The sequence below is a fragment of the Ambystoma mexicanum genome, chromosome 2p, assembly GCF_040938575.1.
Source record: "Ambystoma mexicanum isolate Mex_15411 chromosome 2p, UKY_AmexF1_1, whole genome shotgun sequence".
NCBI classification, from domain to species: domain Eukaryota; kingdom Metazoa; phylum Chordata; class Amphibia; order Caudata; family Ambystomatidae; genus Ambystoma; species Ambystoma mexicanum.
Window position 1 is genome coordinate 534,078,118 of NC_090923.1, and position 20,001 is coordinate 534,098,118.

Here is a 20,001-nt window from a genome sequence, read left to right on the forward strand (position 1 = left end):
AGGATGTTTGGGGAGTGGGTTTTGTTATATAAATCTATGATTGGGCAGAAGAGGGTAGTCAATGGTTTTTGTGTTAATCATTCAGGTAAAGATAGTTTTGCCTCTTTAAAAATAATCACACATTCAAATGTTTTTTATAAACTATATTTTGGAGTTGATTTTTTTGCATATCAAATTATATTTGGAAATATGAATACTATGCAGTGTGCATTGTTCCCTTAGAATTGATGGCAGTCAATATTGTTTATCTTGATTTTATAACATTGATCCTTATAACTTGTGATGCAATTGGTGAGCATATTTCCTTTGCTTTATGGTTTGGGTTGTGCATAAGTCATCCATTTTGTATTATATTTTGTAAAATATTAAAGTCTAAATCATAAAACATGTTTCTGCCGTGTTAGGGGTAAGCTTCAGGGCAAAGCTCTCTGTATCATATTTTGTAATGGAATCATGATTGCAGGAGGGCTTCTGCCAATAGTTTTGGCGTTTGTAGTTGTTTATTGCATTTTACATTTATCATGGAGAGAAGGAATGAGGAATGGCAGCACAGGGAAGACACATGACAGCATGGGAGGGAATGAAGGACAGTGAGGTGAAGGGTGAAGGAAGCACTGTGGTGGGAGGAATAAGAAATAAATAGCAGCACAAGGTGGGATAACAAAATTCAATCGGTGAGAGCTATGTCAGCAACCGTACACAGGAGCATTGTAAAACATTTGAAGGAATGAGTGGCAGTGCAAATGGGTGGAAGGAGTGAAAGTGCAAATGGTGGAAGGAGCGACATCACAAAGGGGAAGAAGTGACCGTTCAAAGGGGGGAGAAGCGACAGCACAAGGAGGGAAGGAGCAGCAGTGCAAGGAGGGAAGAAGCAACAGTGCAAGGGGGAAGGAGCAGCAGAACAAGGGGAATGATTGAAAGAGCAAGGGGGAAGGAGCGACAGAGCAAGGGGGAAGGAGTGACAGAACAAGAGGAAAGGAACAACAGAGCAAGGGGGAAGGAGCAACGGATTGGGTGAAGAAGGAGCGACATACAATGGGAGAAGGAAGTAACAGAGCACAGGGGAAGGAGCAACAGAGCACAGGGGAAGGAACACCAGCAGACAGGGGAAGGAGTGACAGCGAAAAAAGGGATGGAGCACAGCACAAAATGGACAGAGTAACAGCGCAAGGGGTGAGGGGGGTCAGCAAAAGTGAGGGAGGATGGACAGCGTATAGAAGAGGAGTGACAGCGCAAAGGGGGGTGGAAAGACAGTGCAAAGGGGAGGAGGGACAGCACAAGGGGCAAAGGAGCAGCAGCGCAAGTGGGAAGTACATCTGTTGTGTCTATGTATATTTGCAGCGTGGTCGTAGTTGTCCTATAGGTGTCACTGTTACAAAAAATAATAATAACAATGTTGTAGTTTTGCTCTCAAAGGGGCTCATTTTCTGACCAGCGGAGATATCCTCAAATGAAATCTAACATTTCGTCATAGATGAACACATTCTGATACCCTTTTTCCCGATTGCACAAAGCAGTAGGAGAAGGGCATTTCTATCCATTTCAAAGTGCATACCAAATTCAGAAATGGCTGTGCTTTGAAATGCGCATAAACCATATTTCTGGAGCAGGGAAACATACAATCCATATGCAGGTCATTCATGCCCCTCTGATGCTATTTTTCATTTCCATCCTTCCAACAGAGAAAGAAACGCTTGAACGATGTACACAACACACTCAGAGCATAAACGTTTTTCCAAAAATGAAAATGGAAGGCAGATATGAAAACCCTGGGATCTGTACCACTGATAACATACAGAGGTCCTATCAGATTTCTTTAAAAAAAAACCTGTAGGTCTGTGAACTTGCAAATTAACAAGGGGGGTCCTGGTTACAAGAGACTTACCCAGAGTCTTTAGCTCACTATCTTTCACAGAGAAGAAATATCCCAAACATATCAGTCTTTGTCCTGCCCTGGGGCAGTCCAGCACCGAAATGCTAGGCAATTCTCCTCTGGACAAGAGTACCAACAGAAACCCCAGACACATGTTTCCGTCTGGTTGGACCTCATCAGTAGGGTGGATCTGTGCCTCTCTAAGAATAGTGAGCAAGGGGTCCACGTCTGGATTCCCCTAGTAACTTAGGGTGAGACCCAAAGTTACTTAAATATGCAAATTAACCAGGGGGGTCCTGGGAGTCCCTCTGCCAGACATTAGTCCTGGTTACAAGAGACTTACCCAGAGTCTTTAGCTCACTACCTTTCACAGAGAAGAAATATCCCAAACATATCAGTCTTTGTCCGGCCCTGGGGCAGTCCAGCACCGAAATGCTAGGCAATTCTCCTCTGGACAAGAGTACCAACAGAAACCCCAGACACGTGTTTCCGTCTGGTTGGACCTCATCAGTAGGGTGGATCTGTGCCTCTCTAAGAATAGTGAGCAAGGGGTCCACGTCTGGATTCCCCTAGTAACTTAGGGTGGACCCCTTGCTCACTATTCTTAGAGAGGCACAGCTCCTCCCTACTGATGAGGTCCAACCAGACCGAAACACGTGTCTGGGGATGCTGTTGGTACTCTTGTTCAGAGGAGAATTGCATAGCATTTTGGTGCTGGACTGCCCCAGGCAGGACAAATACTGATATGTTTAGTAGGATATTTCTTCTCTGTGAAAGATAGTGAGCTAAAGACTCTGGGTATGTCTCTCGCAACCAGGACTAATGTCTGGCAGAGGGACTCCCAGGACCCCCCTTGTTAATTTGCATATGCAAGTAACTTTGGGTCTCACCCTAAGTTACTAGGGGAATCCAGACGTGGACCCCTTGCTCACTATTCTTAGAGAGGCACAGCGCCTCCCTACTGATGAGGTCCAACCAGACCGAAACACGTGTCTGGGGTTGCTGTTGGTACTCTTGTTCAGAGGAGAATTGCCTAGCATTTCGGTGCTGGACTGCCCCAGGGCAGGACAAATACTGATATGTTTAGGATATTTCTTCTCTATGAAAGATAGTGAGCTAAAGACTCTGGGTATGTCTCTCACAACCAGGACTAATGTCTGGCAGAGGGACTCCCAGGACCCCCCTTGTTAATTTGCATATGCAAGTAACTTTGGGTCTCACCCTAACTTACTAGGGGAATCCAGACGTGGAGCCCTTGCTCACTATTCTTAGAGAGGCACAGCTCCTTCCCTACTGATGAGGTCCAACCAGACCGAAACACGTGTCTGGGGATGCTGTTGGTACTCTTGTTCAGAGGAGAATTGCCTAGCATTTCGGTGCCGGACTGCCCCAGGGCAGGACAAATACTGATATGTTTAGGATATTTCTTCTCTGGGAAAGATAGTGAGCTAAAGACTCTGGGTATGTCTCTCACAACCAGGACTAATGTCTGGCAGAGGGACTCCCAGGACCCCCCTTGTTAATTTGCATATGCAAGTAACTTTGGGTCTCACCCTAAGTTACTAGGGGAATACAGACGTGGACCCCTTGCTCACTATTCTTAGAGAGGCACAGCTCCTCCCTACTGATGAGGTCCAACCAGACCGAAACACGTGTCTGGGGATGCTGTTGGTACTCTTGTTCAGAGGAGAATTGCCTAGCATTTCGGTGCTGGACTGCCCCAGGGCAGGACAAATAGTGATATGTTTAGGATATTTATTTTCTGTGAATGATAGTGAGCTAAAGACTCTGGGTATGTCTCTCACAACCAGGACTAATGTCTGGCAGAGGGACTCCCAGGACCCCCCTTGTTAATTTGCATATGCAAGTAACTTTGGGTCTCACCCTAAGTTACTAGGGGAATCCAGACGTGGGCCCCTTGCTCACTATTCTTAGAGAGGCACAGCTCCTCCCTACTGATGAGGTCCAACCAGACCGAAACACGTGTCTGGGGATGCTGTTGGTACTCTTGTTCAGAGGAGAATTGCCTAGCATTTCGGTGCTGGACTGCCCCAGGGCAGGACAAATACTGATATGTTTAGGATATTTCTTCTCTGTGAAAGATAGTGAGCTAAAGACTCTGGGTATGTCTCTCGCAACCAGGACTAATGTCTGGCAGAGGGACTCCCAGGACCCCCCTTGTTAATTTGGTCTGTGAACTTGGCGACTGCGAGTCAATGTTTCTCGTTTTACACATGCCTCAAAAATACTTGTGGCGAATCTGGCCACCCTCTGAAAAAGGTGGGCGACCCTGTCCCCCCGCGTGTACCCTCGACTTGAGCCCTGCATAAGAGGTTAATTTAAGAATTGAAGGATCATATGGATGATTAAGATGTGTAAAGATTCTGAATCGTATGTATCTTGTGCAGAAAATAATTGTTGAACACATTTGCCAGTTACATTGAAGGGTGAATGTTTGTATGGACATAAGAGGGGTTAGTGAATTTTTGTATTGTATTAAACAGCTCCTTTCTCTTGTTCATGGCTTTGTTGATAAGAATGTGGACGTTTGATTTGCCTGTAAACATTGCCTTCTTATAGATGCTCCTCTTAGACCAGATTTTTTCTTACGATAGTCTGCTTTTAGCTCATGGTAGCAGAGGACCAATGATTAGAAGATTACATTTTTGGTTTCTGGCTCAGGGAGGGCCAAAGCGGTTGCAAACTGACTCAAGACTATGCATATTAGAGAAAAACAGTTATTGCATTGAATAATTGTTGAGGAAAGATCTAGAAATGAAGTGGAATCATATTCAAAAATGTATTTAAGTCCTTTTGCTGTGAACAATGGGAGAGCAGAAATGATCTAAGCCAAAAGAGAACAATCTTGCATAGATGTGAGACCCGGCCATAGGAATAGTTTAAATTATCTTAATGCCCGTGCCTCAAACAAGGGTGAGATCTTGCAGGTGACAACCGATGTGTAAAGGGGAAGAGGCCATAGAGGATATGTCACAAACCTGTAGGAGCTGATTTTGTTTTGAAGAGACGAGCTCATCAGAAACATCCACCAAGATATAACAATCACTGACCAAGAGGAGTAAGAGGAGTCTGGTATAGTTAAGAGCTTTGGAGGCCAGGAAATTATTTGGGCACCCCAAAAGAATTTGGCATGGACCTGGGGGTTAAAGCAGGGAATTGTTTTGAAGGAGCATGTCGAAGAGAGACTCGCGTCAGATGAACAGTTTTGAGAGGGATCATCCCAATCCAAAGTGGTGAAATTAGAGATGGGCCAGCAGGTTTTGGTTATCCCTGGAACCCCTCCTCTTCTTTGGAAGTCACAATCCTCCACTTTATCTGAAAGTTGGAGGGCACAAGCAAACGAAATATTGAGGTTGGCCACTCAGTAAACCAGGATACTGTGCTATATAATTTATCCATATAATACAGTTTAACAAGGTTGCCCATCGCCGTGAGGTTGCTAACTGCAGATCTTGCATTGAACAAAGCTGCTCGGATGTTTTGGGGGACAAATCCAGCATTCTGAATGGGGGTCGAGAGAATGGGAGGTGCCGGGTAAAAATTACAGGTTCAGATTTTATTTATTTCTCTAAGACATACTGAGCCATGGTTATTATTTAACTCTCAATACAGTAGGGAGGGAGGAATGAAGGGCAAATAAAGTCAAAAAAATGATTCATTTGTATCATTTTTAAATCATTTAAATCTAGCCGCATGATGCTGGCTTTGACACGTAGAAGTTAAAAAACACAAATGAAAAACATATATCAATGTATCAAATAACTACAGATCGAGGTAGAGAAATAATGGTGCAAAGAAATAAAGGATAGGCAGCAAAAATCAAAGTGAAGACTCGAAAAGACAGCTTCACTTCTTGTTCATTCGGGTTAAAGAGCAGATGCCCCTCTTGAATCACAATCTAATTTGATGACACAAATTTCACATCGAAGGGAGACCATATCACATTACTGTCAACCATGGTATAACTTTGGAGGGCATGATGGGAACAAAAAGGTAAACTAACATAAATGTACGTCACTTCAAGTCTGCTAGGCGAGACAATCTAAATCAGGGTCATTGTCTTCAATCAAACGTTATCTTGAGTTCTAAGTTTGTTTGTTTGTTTGTTTATTATTTATAATGTGCACCAGACCCAGGAGCATCAGGGCGCAGCAGAAAGGATATGTTAAACTTAGTTACATGGCCAACAGGCCAATATATATAATAACACATCAGTATATACACAGTATATAAGTGCAGGGGTAAGACACTTCCCTTTCTTCCTAGTTTCAACTATAACCCCAATGTGGGCTAGTTTCCTTCAGGACTGGATTCCTGTTTTTCAGATAGTGTAAATGAAAAGAGTGCACGGTATGCTGTTGACGTCAGAGCCTGATCACCAGCAGAAACAGGCTGGGAGGGCACACTGGTCCTGTTAACAAACCAGTTGACCCAGTCTCACCAAACTGGCGTCCGGAAATTTGACAAGCGGAACCATCTGGAGTCTTTTGATACATTGGTGTATGTTTTTCATTTGTGTTTTTTAACTTGTACTTGTCGAAGCCAGCATCATGCGGCTATATTTAAATTATTAAAAATGATACAAATTAACCCGTTGTTGGACTTTATTTGACCTTTATTCCTCCCTCCTTATTGTATTTTCTCGGGAGGATAGCTCAGGGGCAACGCGCTCGGCTTGGAAGCAATACGACGCCGAGCAACACAGGTTCGATCCCCGCGTCCGCTCTTAGAATAATCATAATCATTGAAATATATGTGGCCCAGGGAATGAGGGTTTATGGGCTTGCCTACCTTGTGTGTTAAAGAGTATTATTTAACTCTAACAGAAGTTCTGGGGAATAACATCTCGGTGCGGGGGAGGGGAATAATAAAAGGGGTAAAGCTTCCCCCACAGTTTTCGCAGCATTGCAGAGCGGGCCTGAGCAATTGAATGCTAAATTGAGAGTCTCAGTTTAATCCAGACCCCGCTGATGAAAACATGCCCTTTATTGCTCAAAGTTGCTGAGCAGGTTCTGCACGTGAGAGGGACATTTGTCATTTCTTTGTTGAGCCTCAACACTTTCAAGTGAATGAAACATTTCAAAATGCAAAGCATGTCTGCCAGTAACGTTTGATAGAGCGTGGTGTATTCTGCAAATTAAAACATCTTTTCGGATAGCATCCCAAAAAGGCACGCTTAAGGGTGCCATGTTGTACACGTGCAGCAGGCAGCGTTTACACAGGTCGCTTTAACAGCAGGAACTGCACCCATTGAACTATAATGTGCTTTATAATCCCATTGACTTCAAAGGCCCTGAACTCAGTGGGCGCACAAAGCAAGCAACGGGCCTCTTAAATGCCATTTGTATTCGTCCTTCGTGTAGCAAATGGATCTATGGATGGACCGTATAATAAACACATTGCAGTAATGTGAAGGGTTGCATATCAAGCTCCAAAGAGCTGGCCCATTCACAGCAAATGGACTCATTCTTCGGGAAGCAGGATGCCCCTGGACTGTCGCCTTGCAGAGCATGCCTTGTTCTCTTTTATTCGCGTTCTCTTAGCTTTCAGTTCCCTGGCTCTGACAATCGATGCAATGCATTCAACAATACTGCACTTTCTTTATATGTTCTTGAACTGCATTTCTGCACATGATAAATGCGTTCCCGAGGTTTAATTTGAGCATTACAGGCTTGAATGACCCGCTGTTAGCACCATGGAGAGCAATCGTTCGAAATGGATAAGTGAGGCTCCTCGCTTGGATTGCAACTGACGTGAAAACAAGCATTGGCTATGTCAACCGTTTGGGCTTTTGTGTAGGCAGGGGAAAGGCACTTGCTAGGCACAGCCGTAGTGGTATTATCTGCTCATTGTTGGTAGCAGGTGCAAAATGGTGCGAGTACCTGGGCATCTAATAGTAGTGCCTGAACTGAGCATAAAACATATGCACAAGCCAAAACTGTTGGCTTTGACAATGCTTGTTTTAAACAGGACTTCAGCGGCTTTGCCAATGCTTGTTTTAAACAGGACTTCAGTGAAGGACACACAGAGTGCTTATCAAACGAATGGCGGAAGGCAGACCTGGTAAGACATTTCTATTGCACCTGTGAGCATGTTTACAACTCCAATTAAGTCCTTAACTCTCAGAAGATGGCTTTAAACAAACACTGGCAGGCACTTTAAATGCAAGGCCTGATGGTAAGGCTTGATTAAAGCAAGTTGTAAGAGTTCCCATGAGGAGGTATTTTGGGCAGGCAGAGGCACACATGGGTGGGAATGGCCATAGGGATTAGCATGGCCATGGGCAATCATTGGGTCGGCAGATAGCCAAACAACATCTACAGACTCTATGCCCCTCCTCATATGTCATTCCTTCCTATCTATAATACAATGCAATAGCTTTGTCTTATAGGGGTCGGTTATAGCCCAAACTAAAAAAGAAGTAGAGAAATCATGTATATTATTTGCCTAAATGTCATATCTGCCTCGTCATAATTCCAGCAAGGTTCACTTTCAGCAATCAGATGCTACCAGCCCAGACTTAGATACTAGTAGGTGAGTGGGTGCATGTGCAAGAAAACCCAGTACATTAAACTGACATGAACCTCTCTGTCTTGAAAATGATACATTTTGCCTGAAAGATGTCAGTACTAAGTTATGAATGCAAACTCTTTGAAAAGTAGTAAGTTCTCCAGGATACACCAACATGGTGTCTGTATGGAAGTATACACATGATAGGAAGCCCACACCACTTTCTTTCAAAGAGATGCACATGGTATACGTATGACTTGCCAGCAGGAGAAGGATGGTAAAGCTTGGTTGAGTAGAGTTGGAGGTCGTGCCTTCTCAGTAGCGGCAAGCAAACTGTGGAATTCTATTCCAGTTGATCTCAGGCGTACACCTAATCACCTTCTTTTTCGACGCCTTCTTAAAACCTGGTTGTTTTAACTTCCTGTCCGATTGCTATTGTTTCTGCCTGTGTTGTCGTCGCGCCAAGATACCAATGGTGAACGTGCGCGTTATAAATTCTTATAACATAACATACATGAGAGAAATCAGTTTCCAAGTCGCTAGAAAGGTGAAATGGTCATGCTTAGGCAAAAGGACCTGTAGCTGGGAATCCTGATGAATTATGGTTAGTTGTTTGGGCAATAGTAGGTTGTTAGGACAAAGGAAGACTCTGGGACTTGAAAGTGCGCACTTTGTACAGTATATAAAACTGTACATTATCTGGTTCTTGAAGTACATTTTGAAAGGAGGCATGCTTTATTTTAGAAGCAGGCATGACATACTGACAGAGTTTATTTCTGCTCTGTTGGCATAAATGGATTATCCAGCTGTAGAATGTTTTTCTTATATATTGATATAATGGATTCAGATTTTTATCCCCATGTACTTCCCAGTAATATTGTTGATAATGTCATAAGTGATGTCATGTGTGATGTAATCAGTGTGCTCCAGTTTCTGGTTATCTTACTAATGACATAGGTGAGGTCATCAGTTTGCTCATGGGCTGTGCAGTGGGGGAGCCTGGAGTTAAGACGCTGTAGCTTCCAACACCTAACGAATTTCATGGGTTGCTAAGTACTGTTATGGTTACCTTTATGTCAATAAAAACCTTTGAAATTTGCGGCAAAAAATGTCGTTTCAGTGGTGTTACGACTAGCTTTAAATAGTGTTCAAGTGGTGTTACGACTAACTTTAAATTCAAATGAATGGAACATTAGAAAACGTTCAATAGAAAAAATCAGTATTTAATATATGTAGATAGCATCTTAAACAGTGTTCGTCCTATGGTGAGGCCATTTTTACCATATCTACAGAGTGGCTAACACTGATTCCCTGAGAGAAAGAGAGAGGGGTGGGTCTTTAATATAAAGATAGCATAGAGGAAGGCAAGAGAAAGGGAAAGAGGAACTGGGAAATAGGATAAGAGGAGACAGGGAAATGGAAAATGGAAAGGATGAAGAAAAAAAGAAGGATCAAAGGGAAAGAAGGAAAGGGCCAAACGAACGAGGAAAGGGACAAAGGGAAAAGGGGAAGATGAAAGAAAGGTAAAGAGGAAATGGGTAATATGATAAGAGGGGAATGGGAATGGAGAAGGAAAAGGAAAAAGTGAAACAGGAGAAGAAGGAAACCCCTAAATGAATGAGGAATGGTGGCGAAGTGAAGGGGAAGAGGGAAGAAAGGTAAAGAGGTAACTGGGAAATATAAGAGGGGAAGAGGAATGGAAAAGTAAAATGATGAAGAGAAAAGGGAGGGAAAGAGGAATAGAAGGAAATGGCAAAATAAAAGAGGACGGGAAGCTTAAGAAGAAAGGAACAAAGGGAAAATGGTAAGAGGAAACTTAAATGGGATAAGAGGGAATGGAAAGCAAATGATGAAGAGAAAGGGATGGGAAAAAGGAAAATAAGAACATGGCAAAATGAAAGAGGAAAGGAAGGAGAAGGGTAAGAGGAAAGAAACATAAAGAGGAAAAGGAGAAAGGAAAGAGAAAAACAAGAGTAAAAAAGGGAAGAGGAACTGGAAGAGGGGAGGAAAAGAAGAAAAGGAGGGAGCGAGAAAAGGGGTAAAGGAAAGAGGGAAGGGACAAAGGAAGGGCAATTGGAAATGGGACGGGAAAGAACATGTAGAAGAGAAAACAGGGAGAAGAAAAGAAGGAAACGGATAAAGGAAGGGGACAAGAAGTGTTGAGGGAAAGAGAAAAGGTTAAGAAAATCATCCCTCCACCACAAATGAAAATCAATGTTTTCCGATTGGCTGCCAAATTAGGCAGCCAATCAGAAAAATGGTGTTCCGCAAAGTAAGAGTGGTAAACCTGAAGTCTTGTCTACGCATAGAGATTGGATATTTTTTCTACTGGTAAAGTTTGAGATGAGTGTTGTAAAATAGATCTGCGACTGGCCATTGGAACAGATATCTGTAAGAAAATGTGTTACTGCGTTAGTGGGCAATTAGTCCAAAGAGGACCGATTATGCAACCCGCCAGATCTTGGAAAAAATGTAAAGTGTGCATTATCTCATTTTGGGAGCCACAGAAGACCAGATGCGATTCATCAGCACTTCCTTTCTGGACTCCCGTGAAGTAAATATTCTTAAGGTTTACAACAAGTTTTTATTCCCAGGGATATAATGAATCTTAGTTTCAAAGAAACAGGTCTGTAACTTGTGTTTCAATCCATGCATTCCACCACTGAAACTGGCACTGCAGCTGGGGCATGCTGAAAGGCACTTGCAACCAAGACATGTTTAAAAAGCAGTCATTTTACATGTGTTGTTTCCAAGAATTAGAATCCTGCATAACTTTCAACTAGAAAGCTCTCGGAAGAAATGACAATATGATTGCGAGTTGTGGGAGAACAACTTTCAAAACATCCTATTTTGATAGCAATACATCCTTATTTTATTAAGCAGAAAAACATTGGATATCTCCATTTCTGTTTAGCCTAGCAGCATTATAGTAGTATTTCAGGAAAAGACTCACTTTGTAAAGTCTAAGGGCCTGATTTGCAAAAATGTTTTCAATGGGACTTTCTCATGTTAGTAACATTTTTGTAAATCAGGCCCCAAATCTGTTATTTTGAGGAAGGGAAAGTTATTTCAAATGTCATTTCAAAAGTTAATAGAACATCTATTTTCTAGTAAAGAGGAGGTGACAAGGCGAGAACAATCTTCCAATTGTAAAGGATTTGCGCACTCTTGGCAAATCTGAGGCTAGGGGCATAGAGAAGGAAAAATAGAATCCTCATGAATGTCTCATCAAGGGGTGGGGAGTAGTGTCCTCTAAATATCCTTATACTATGCAAAGAAAAAGAGAGGGATTTGGGAAACATCAAGAGCAGAGAAGTGGAAAATCAGACATGGACACATTAACAGAAGAAGAAAAAGTTTTCCTGAAAGAAGGGTTTAAAAACCATTCCAGGCTGAGATTGAGTCCAGCGCTTCAGCGTAGGACCAGAATGCATACACCTGGAGTTTTTTCCGTGGAGTAGTTGAATACCTGCTCATGTCCAGGCAGTGAGAAGAGATTTGCCAGAGGGAGCCACTATAATGCACAGCTTTTGCAGAGTCCCACTGCCTTGTGTGCACTAAAGAACTACACTAAAGATGCTCTAAAAGTAAAGTCATTGATACCTCAAAAGTATATTTAAAAGTGTATGTCCATACAAATCCAGTATAGGGCAGAGCATTATGGCATCTGCTTAATGGACATTTTTGCCACTGGTTTTCACAGAAGCAAAAGTCTGTCTTAGTCTGTGAAGTACGGTGTGAGTGGAATCTTACAAGCTTACAGTGATTACAAGACTGTTTGCACTGTGATAACCATAGTATAAATAAAAATCCTGAATAAACATATCCACAGTCCTTAAATGAACAAAGAAAGTGGGCGGTGGAATGGGTAACAGAATCACAATAGACACCTGTGGGTGGGTTGGTTTCTCCACATCGTGGAAATAGAATCCAATTGTCAAACCCATATCAATTACATTTCAATTTTAAGCAGTTCATAAACTTAACAGTTTAACAGTTCATTTTGTGGTAAGTGACATCTAGAGGAATAAGTGAGCAACTTGTTGATTCCTTTGCTATTGTCATTCCCTAATCTCGTGGTAATGTGACTTCAAATGAGTTCTAGACAGTTCTAATGTTACTAATGTTACTTTATACGCCTTCCTAAGCACACACATCTAATGCCACCTGGGTATTTTCATATTCTTTTCAGAGTGTGAAATCACTCCTGTTCGCTGATGCTGTGAATCAGCAATATTGTGATACGAGCAGTAGCAAATAGTGGTCTGCCCTTTGATCAGTGTTATCAACACCACACAAGCTTTATTCGGATATTAAACCATCAAAGCACGTTTTACAAAACGTACATCAAGCTACATTATAGATATAACCCATAAAACATTTCATTACGTTAAAATATCCTAACATTCTTTTTTTATTGAAAAAATAATATAGAAGCAGTTAGTTAAAAAACGAGATTATTTGATCAGTTTCATTAAGAACTCTCAGTCTCCTGAACCAGCCCATGCAGATACGTAGCTACATTCTGAGTCACAAGAAGATTAATTTTTTTTTTAGTAGAAAAATAAAAAGCATCCACTACGCTATTGATATTATGCTGTCTAAATAGAGGTAGTAGATTCATTGATCTTAATACGGCGAAATTGGGACATAACCATAACAAATGTAAAATCGACTCCTGTGGAGCACCACACAAGAAACAAGTGGCAACATATTTTAAGGAGCCAGCCAAATCCTCCTTACAGTGCAAGTATTGCTTGTGGCCACATGAAAGTTTGAGACAAGATGTTACCACAGACTTCCTACTCACTTTTGAACCTGCTTCCTTAATCAGCGCAGAACAACCCTTGTCAGAGCAAATGGCCATTCCCAGAGGTCCGATAAGCCAAGTCTACATAGCCAAAACCTGACATGTCTGAGCCACGGAGTTACACAGCTACGTTCCAATGATATAAACTCGGTTCACATTAACCTATAGACTATTAGGAATGGAGAAATCCAAAGACGCACCCAGAAAAGCAGCGGCTTTAAAATGATAGATTCTTCAATGGGGTAGAGGTTGCATTCCAGGTGTAAAATGGCATTAGGGGTTCCTTTAGACTGTATCTATCTATCTATCTATCTATCTATCTATCTATCTATCTATCTATCTATCTATCTATCTATCTATCTATCTATCTATCTATCTATCCTGGTTTTTATATAGCGCCCTATCGCCCATAGGCCTCAGAGCACTCACAACAGAGACAGAAACAACGTAAAACACAAGACTACAAAGAGAACGAGATAGAGATTCTATTAGACTTCTCCTTCGTCTAACAGATATGTCTTAAGCAGCTTCTTAAAGATGGTAAGAGATGTGCTGTTTTTTATGGGAGATGGCATAGCATTCCAAATCTTCGGAACCCAGTGAGTAAAATTTGTGCCACCAACTCTTTCCAAGGTTTTCCGTGGTTGTTGCAGATCATTTTTTCCATTAGATCGTAGAGTTCTTTGTGCCAGGGGCTTAATTAGTCCTTTAGTGAGATAATTAGGAACAATGTCTGTCTGACATTTGAAGGTCATAACTGTGCATTTGAATTGTATTCACTGTTGGACTGGTAGCCAGTGAAGTTTGTGCCTGGCAACTGATGTTTTCTCCTGCCGGCTCAAGCCCCAGACCACCCTTACTGCACCATTCTGAATGGTCTGCAATCTCTTGATGTTAGCCTTAGAGGTACCCATCAAGAGACTATTGCAGTAGTCCAGTTTGCAGTTAATTATAGCTCCTGCAATCAGCGCAAGATTTTGTTGTGATAGACATGGTCGAATTTGCCATATGAGATTGCTGTAAAAGGTGCATATGGATTTAAGATAGGAGACATGTCTCTTATACGAGAGATGCGAGTCCATACAAGCTTAGATACTTCGATGAAGCTATTGTTTATCTTGATTTTTTGTATTGTTGATCTAGTTTCCCTATTTTTAGAGGTGTGCCAAAAATTAGGAGTTCTGTTTTTGCCTCATTGAGGGCCAAAGAGTTGGTTGCCATCCACTTTTGGATAGCATTGAACACTTTGTTTATTCTTTCCACATCCTTTTCATAGGAACCTGACAATTCAAAGAGCAGCTGGGTATCATCAGCATAATTTGTGAATTGAACACCCACGTTTTTAAGCATATCGCATCAGAGTTTTGAGAAAATGTTAAAGAGCAGAGGTGACAGGCATGAACCCTGCGGTACACCACAGGTCAGCAGTGTTTTTAGGGAGCTGAAATTGCCCTTTACGACTGCGGCCATTCTTGGACCTAGGAAAGATTTAAACCAATTTATTGCTAGGGGGGAACATCTGCCAAAGGATTTCAATCTCTCAGCCAAGAGATCATGGTCTATAAGATCAAAAGCTCAGGAAAGGTCAAGTAGCATAAGTAGGGCAGTGTTTCCTTTCGCAACAGCACTACCAATGTTGGCTTGGAGATCCAGAAGCACGGTCTCTGTTCCATGTTTGGCCCCAAAGCCGGATTGCTCATTAGCCAAGATTTTGTTGGTATCTATGAACTCCTGGTATTGTATGTAGGCAATCCTATCGATAATTTTAAGCAGGCATGGCACGTTTGTTATGGGCCTAAAGTTGCCTGGCATAGAAGGATCCAGGTTTTCCTTTTTTATAAGAGGAGTAATCCATGCTTCCTTAAGATCAGCAGGAACATAGGCTTCCTCAAAATATTGATTGACCGCAAGCTCCCCTGTGCAAGTTTTAAGAAGTCCAAGACTTCTATAAGTCCCATGTCATGGAAGAGGGAAGCAAAGCGACCCGAACCTTCCTGAACCTTTATCTGACCGTATCAGACCGTCCCCGGCGCGCTGGCAATGACACACCTGTCGTGGGAAAATAAACGGTCTGAGAACTACAAGTCCACTGGGACTTGTAGTTCTATCTCAGAATGACACGTGGCAGCCTTTTAGTAAAAGGGAGGTCAGCAAAGCTCAAAACACAATTTGACTGCACGGCCCGAGGGGATTTTAAAAAACAAATATATTCAGGTTCAATTCACAAAAATGAATCTCATCAGCATAAACAGTAAAATAGTATTAAATCAGCTTTTTTAAAATCAATGTTAAAACAATACTGCAATAATACCAGGTGACAAATGGACAGCGCTTCCAGCCATATACTAAAGCTCTAGGATACTAAGCAAGGATTTTAAGAAGTTGTTCTCTGAGACCCTCAGAGTAGCTTTTTTAGCATGTCCCCAGATTTCAGCCCCGTACAAGGCAAGGCTGCTTGGACAGTTTGCTGCCTATAAAGTTGCAAAACTGGGGATAATGCGCCACCACCATACGATGAGAAGAACGTCCTTATTCCTCCCCCCTACATTTCCAGCTTCATCTTTGCTTTCACCACATGCTATGACCAGAGGCTTTTCTCCGTGAATCGAAGGCCCAGATAGTCATAGACCACACTTGCTCCAACTTTTCCCAGTTATGATATCATATGTATAACATGCTTAATACTCAGAGGTTACTAAGCGCAGACCCGGGGATTGAACCTGTGTTGCTGTGTGTCGTCTTGTTTCTAAGGCGAGCATGCTGCCGCTGAGCTACCCTCCCGTTGACCTCCATATGGATTTAGTTTTCCTTGATGATTTATGGCTGAAAATTGTTGTCTTAGTTTTGGCTATGTGTATGTCCAGGCATAGTTTATTACACTTCTCTACCAAGATTCTCATTACAAGTTTAATTCTAATGGGGCTTGTTGCTAGTAGTACTGCGTCATCCGCAAAGAATAACGCAGGGTAGCGTGAATTCTCCATCCTCAGTGCACCCATGCTGTTTGCCACCATCTCTTCAAGTCCAGTTGCATAGAGGCAGAAAAGTAGTGGAGTCAAGACGCATCCCTGTCTCACGCTTTGCTCAACCGAAAATGGCTCAGTGCATCATTATTACCCAGCACAAAATTGTTGTTAGGCTGTGTCGAGATGCAACAGCAATCCCATATCACCATACTCTGGGCCTCATTACGAGTTTGCCGGTAACCATCCTGTTCAGCCAGCAGGTTACTGGCAAACTTGCCTTACTGTTACCCGTGCCCGATAGCCCAGAGTTACTGGGATATTGCGGGTGCTGGCAACAGCAGTAAGTTCCCATTGCATGGTGTCCCATAGGACTTTGATGAGTCCATGAAACTTTGATGAGCATGTGGCAAAAGTCACAGGGGTCTGTAATCATAGACTTCCTGTGTTAGCGAAATTCCTTGTCTGTTATTTCGCACCGACAGCCCACCTCTTGTCCTGGCAAGACCCTCACCTTGAGTTGTAGTGACATACAACAACGCGTAATCCAATGCCCATTTTCCCTGATGTCCTGCCATTTCATCTCCCTGCCCTTCTTTTCAGAAGTCCTATACACAGTAAATCAGCAATCTTTCATCACTCTCCTTCCATGCTCAGCTAATTCGTAAACACGGTGACGATGGTGTCATTACTATCCAAACCGCTGTTACCCAATGTGTTAACCACAGGATGGTGGACTATTGAATCAACCCAGCACACCCATTTAATCATCACCTTACAAACTCTGCTCAAAGATTCCACAAAGCTCAAAGTGTCAGTCCCATACTTAACCGTCTCAGTCTATTGAAGATGCGGCATCAGGCCGGCCAGGTCAGCTCCTCACCCAGAATTTTTTATTTTTTGGGTGATCCTCGTGAGCTGCACACCTTGATGACCAATTCAATGCTTTTTGCAACAGCCCCTTTTTATTCTTCTTCCATAGAACTTTGCATGTATCTTTGACTCTACTACCCTTGTAGTAAGTAGCTCACTCAGTGGAATGCTGGTCGCTCTACCTGTGCGCCAGCTGCCAGCAGGCTCAGACTGGCCTATAGGGCAACAGGCCCGTAGCGGAACCAAAAACGCAAAATGCTGGCATGGGCCAGTTTCTTTGGTCAAAGTGGGCCACCCTTTTTCCCAACGTCGGCCAGTTTGATGAGTTACTTCACTGTGCGGCTAGTAGTTTTGACCAGTGTTGCTGAATCGATATTCTTTAAAATGCACGATTTGCATCACTCCACCTTGGGTACTATTCAAAGAGGGTCACAAAAGGAATGAATAAACTGTGGGCCACTTTTTCATTGGTGCCCGAGACAATTTTAGGGCCCAGTGCGACCCTGGCTGTCAGAGCTCACATTTGCTATGTTCAAAGCCTGCAAATTCCACTTGCACCCACATATCTGACCCAGACATTCTCTGGACTAGGTTTGTGACATTGTTGAGCTTCCCCTTGTAGAGAGTCTGACATGTATTGTCTTGTTGTCCCCACGCACAGAGGCGTGGGTGAGACAGTGTTAATTGGCGCGCTGCCTTGAAACACGCCGTCCGCGTTTATAGAATATTATCACTGGATAGTGAGGTTTGTGTTTTTAAACCATTTTGGCCTAATTCACAGAAGCGTTTTATAATGGCAAACCCCATTTGAATAAGGGTCTTTCTGTGGTATGTCACATGTGTGTGTGCAATGCCGACCCTGTTTCGTACCATTATACAAATGTATATGATCAGGAAAGCATTACCTGTGCGCTTGAAGTAGCTGCACTTTTGCGAATGCTATTCCTTCCCAGACAGATGTCGGCACTTCATCGCTAACAGCCCTCTTGTGATTGACGCGCCACTCTCCTGCTGGAAGGGCCCGGTCCTTACACAGCTTCATCCTTAACACAAGCTATATTCTTTGTTGGCCACGTGCACATATGCTGATATCTGGCCCGGGAGTGGTGGAGGTGGGGTGAATCATACATACAGGGCCACACCTATCAATTGGTCATCTTCCCAGCTCTAAACCTTGTGGAAGTGCAGTGAAAAAGAAGGTCTCTGCTTGATGGGCTGAATTCTTATTTATTATTTATTATTTGTAATTCTTGCAACGCGTCACTCGCCCGTAAACCTCAAAGCGCACAAGGGGCCAAGACAGAACAAGACAAAACAGTAAATGCAACTATCAAGAGACAGGAAATGACTAGTCTGACCTAATCTATGACCTGCACGGACCTAGTCTGGATCCAGGTTGAACAAGCGAGTTTTAACACTTTTCTTAAACTCACTAATGAAGTTGGTGTGCCTAAGCTCACGTGGAAGTTTATTCCAGTGGTATGGAGCTTGCACGTCGAATGTAGAACCGGCAAAAGTATTTAAACTGCATAAGGGCAGTGGTCAAAGTGGCTGGGAACAGTTAGGTGCGGTGCTCGTCTACTTTCTTTTTATGTTTTACTGTTCCAATACTTTTTATTTAAAAAATAAACCAATGGTTTAGTTTCGAAATAAAAGTGTAGGAAGAAGTTGAAACTTGCACTTCATTGCGGTGCACTGAACACTCCCTTAAAGAGAATATGTGTTTGGGGGTTTGAATTGCGCGGGGCGATAGAGTTTGTGTGGAGCACGGGCCGGTCAGCGGGGAACATAGTTCCACTGCTTATTTTTGTACCCTTCGACCACTGCAAAAACCCCTTCCACCACTGTGCGCTCTGAGGCCTACGGGCATGTGGCACATAATAGATATTAAAATAAATAAATAAAGGAGACCATGTGTGGTGGGCTGCATAACGGAGACCCCGGTTGCTTAAAATGGCGAGATGGTAAACCACAGAAACAAGGTTATCCTTTCAATTTTCTGAAGTCATATCTATTCTCTGTTAAAACCAGCAATTCAACCTCAAGCAAAACCCCTGACCCAGGTCCATAAATTGTGACACGTGTGCTTGAACCTTCGCATTTATTCCTTACACCTGCATCTTCCAGAAGTCTTTTTGAACCACTTGGCACACTTAAGATTCTAGGCGTGTATTCAGCGCCAGAGTAGCTCAGCATGGTAAAGTGCCTGCACCTTGCAGTTCTGAGCCCAACAATCTCTTTTCAGAGTTTCTAACCCAACTCATTCTCTTCTCTTTCCATAAACCGCTCATCTGGGATTGAGATGCAAAGGAACATGTGTGTACTTTCCCAACACAAAGCTAACACGATGCACAATGGACACGTGTGCCATTCTTGGAAAATGCAGCCGATGGAGGCGAAAGCGCCCCACTTGGGTGGGAACTGGTGGAGCCCAAGGCAGTAGCAGAAATACACTGGTTTGCGTTGGATAGGAAACCCGGAGTGGACCCTCAGGAGTCGCAGGATAATCTTTGGGGCGGAGCCTAGGAAGAGTTTGGCACAACAGAACAATCTCAAGTAACTAAAGAACATTTTTAAAGATGTGTGGCTGAAGAAATGGCCTAATACCCATGGGTAGTTTTTTTTTCTAGGCACACAAAAAAGGGGAGTAACATCTATTTTAAAAAGTGTGTTAAATATAAAAAATCTCCAGTCAAAAAATGTAATGAAGTAAAAATATTTAAATATGCAAATGAAATCAAATTAGGCCAATGCAGGCTGCTATCCATCAGTTCCTTTGAAGCAAATCCTATACTTGTATTACATCGTTGTAATGAGAAGATTTCAATATATTATGCTGCAAAAATCAAGCAATGCGTTGCTTATGCCATATTTCCCCGCGAGTACTATCGAGCAAATAAATAACTCCAAATGTCTGAATCGGATGATGTGATTCTAAACTTGGCTGAGGG

General features: G+C 42.7%; 1 protein-coding gene across 5 annotated transcripts in view; it reads right to left on the bottom strand.

The window, feature by feature from the left end:
- Window positions 1–20,001, bottom strand: part of IQSEC1 (IQ motif and Sec7 domain ArfGEF 1) — a 3,055,115-nt gene that overhangs the window by 1,307,461 nt on the left and 1,727,653 nt on the right. The window lies entirely within an intron of this gene.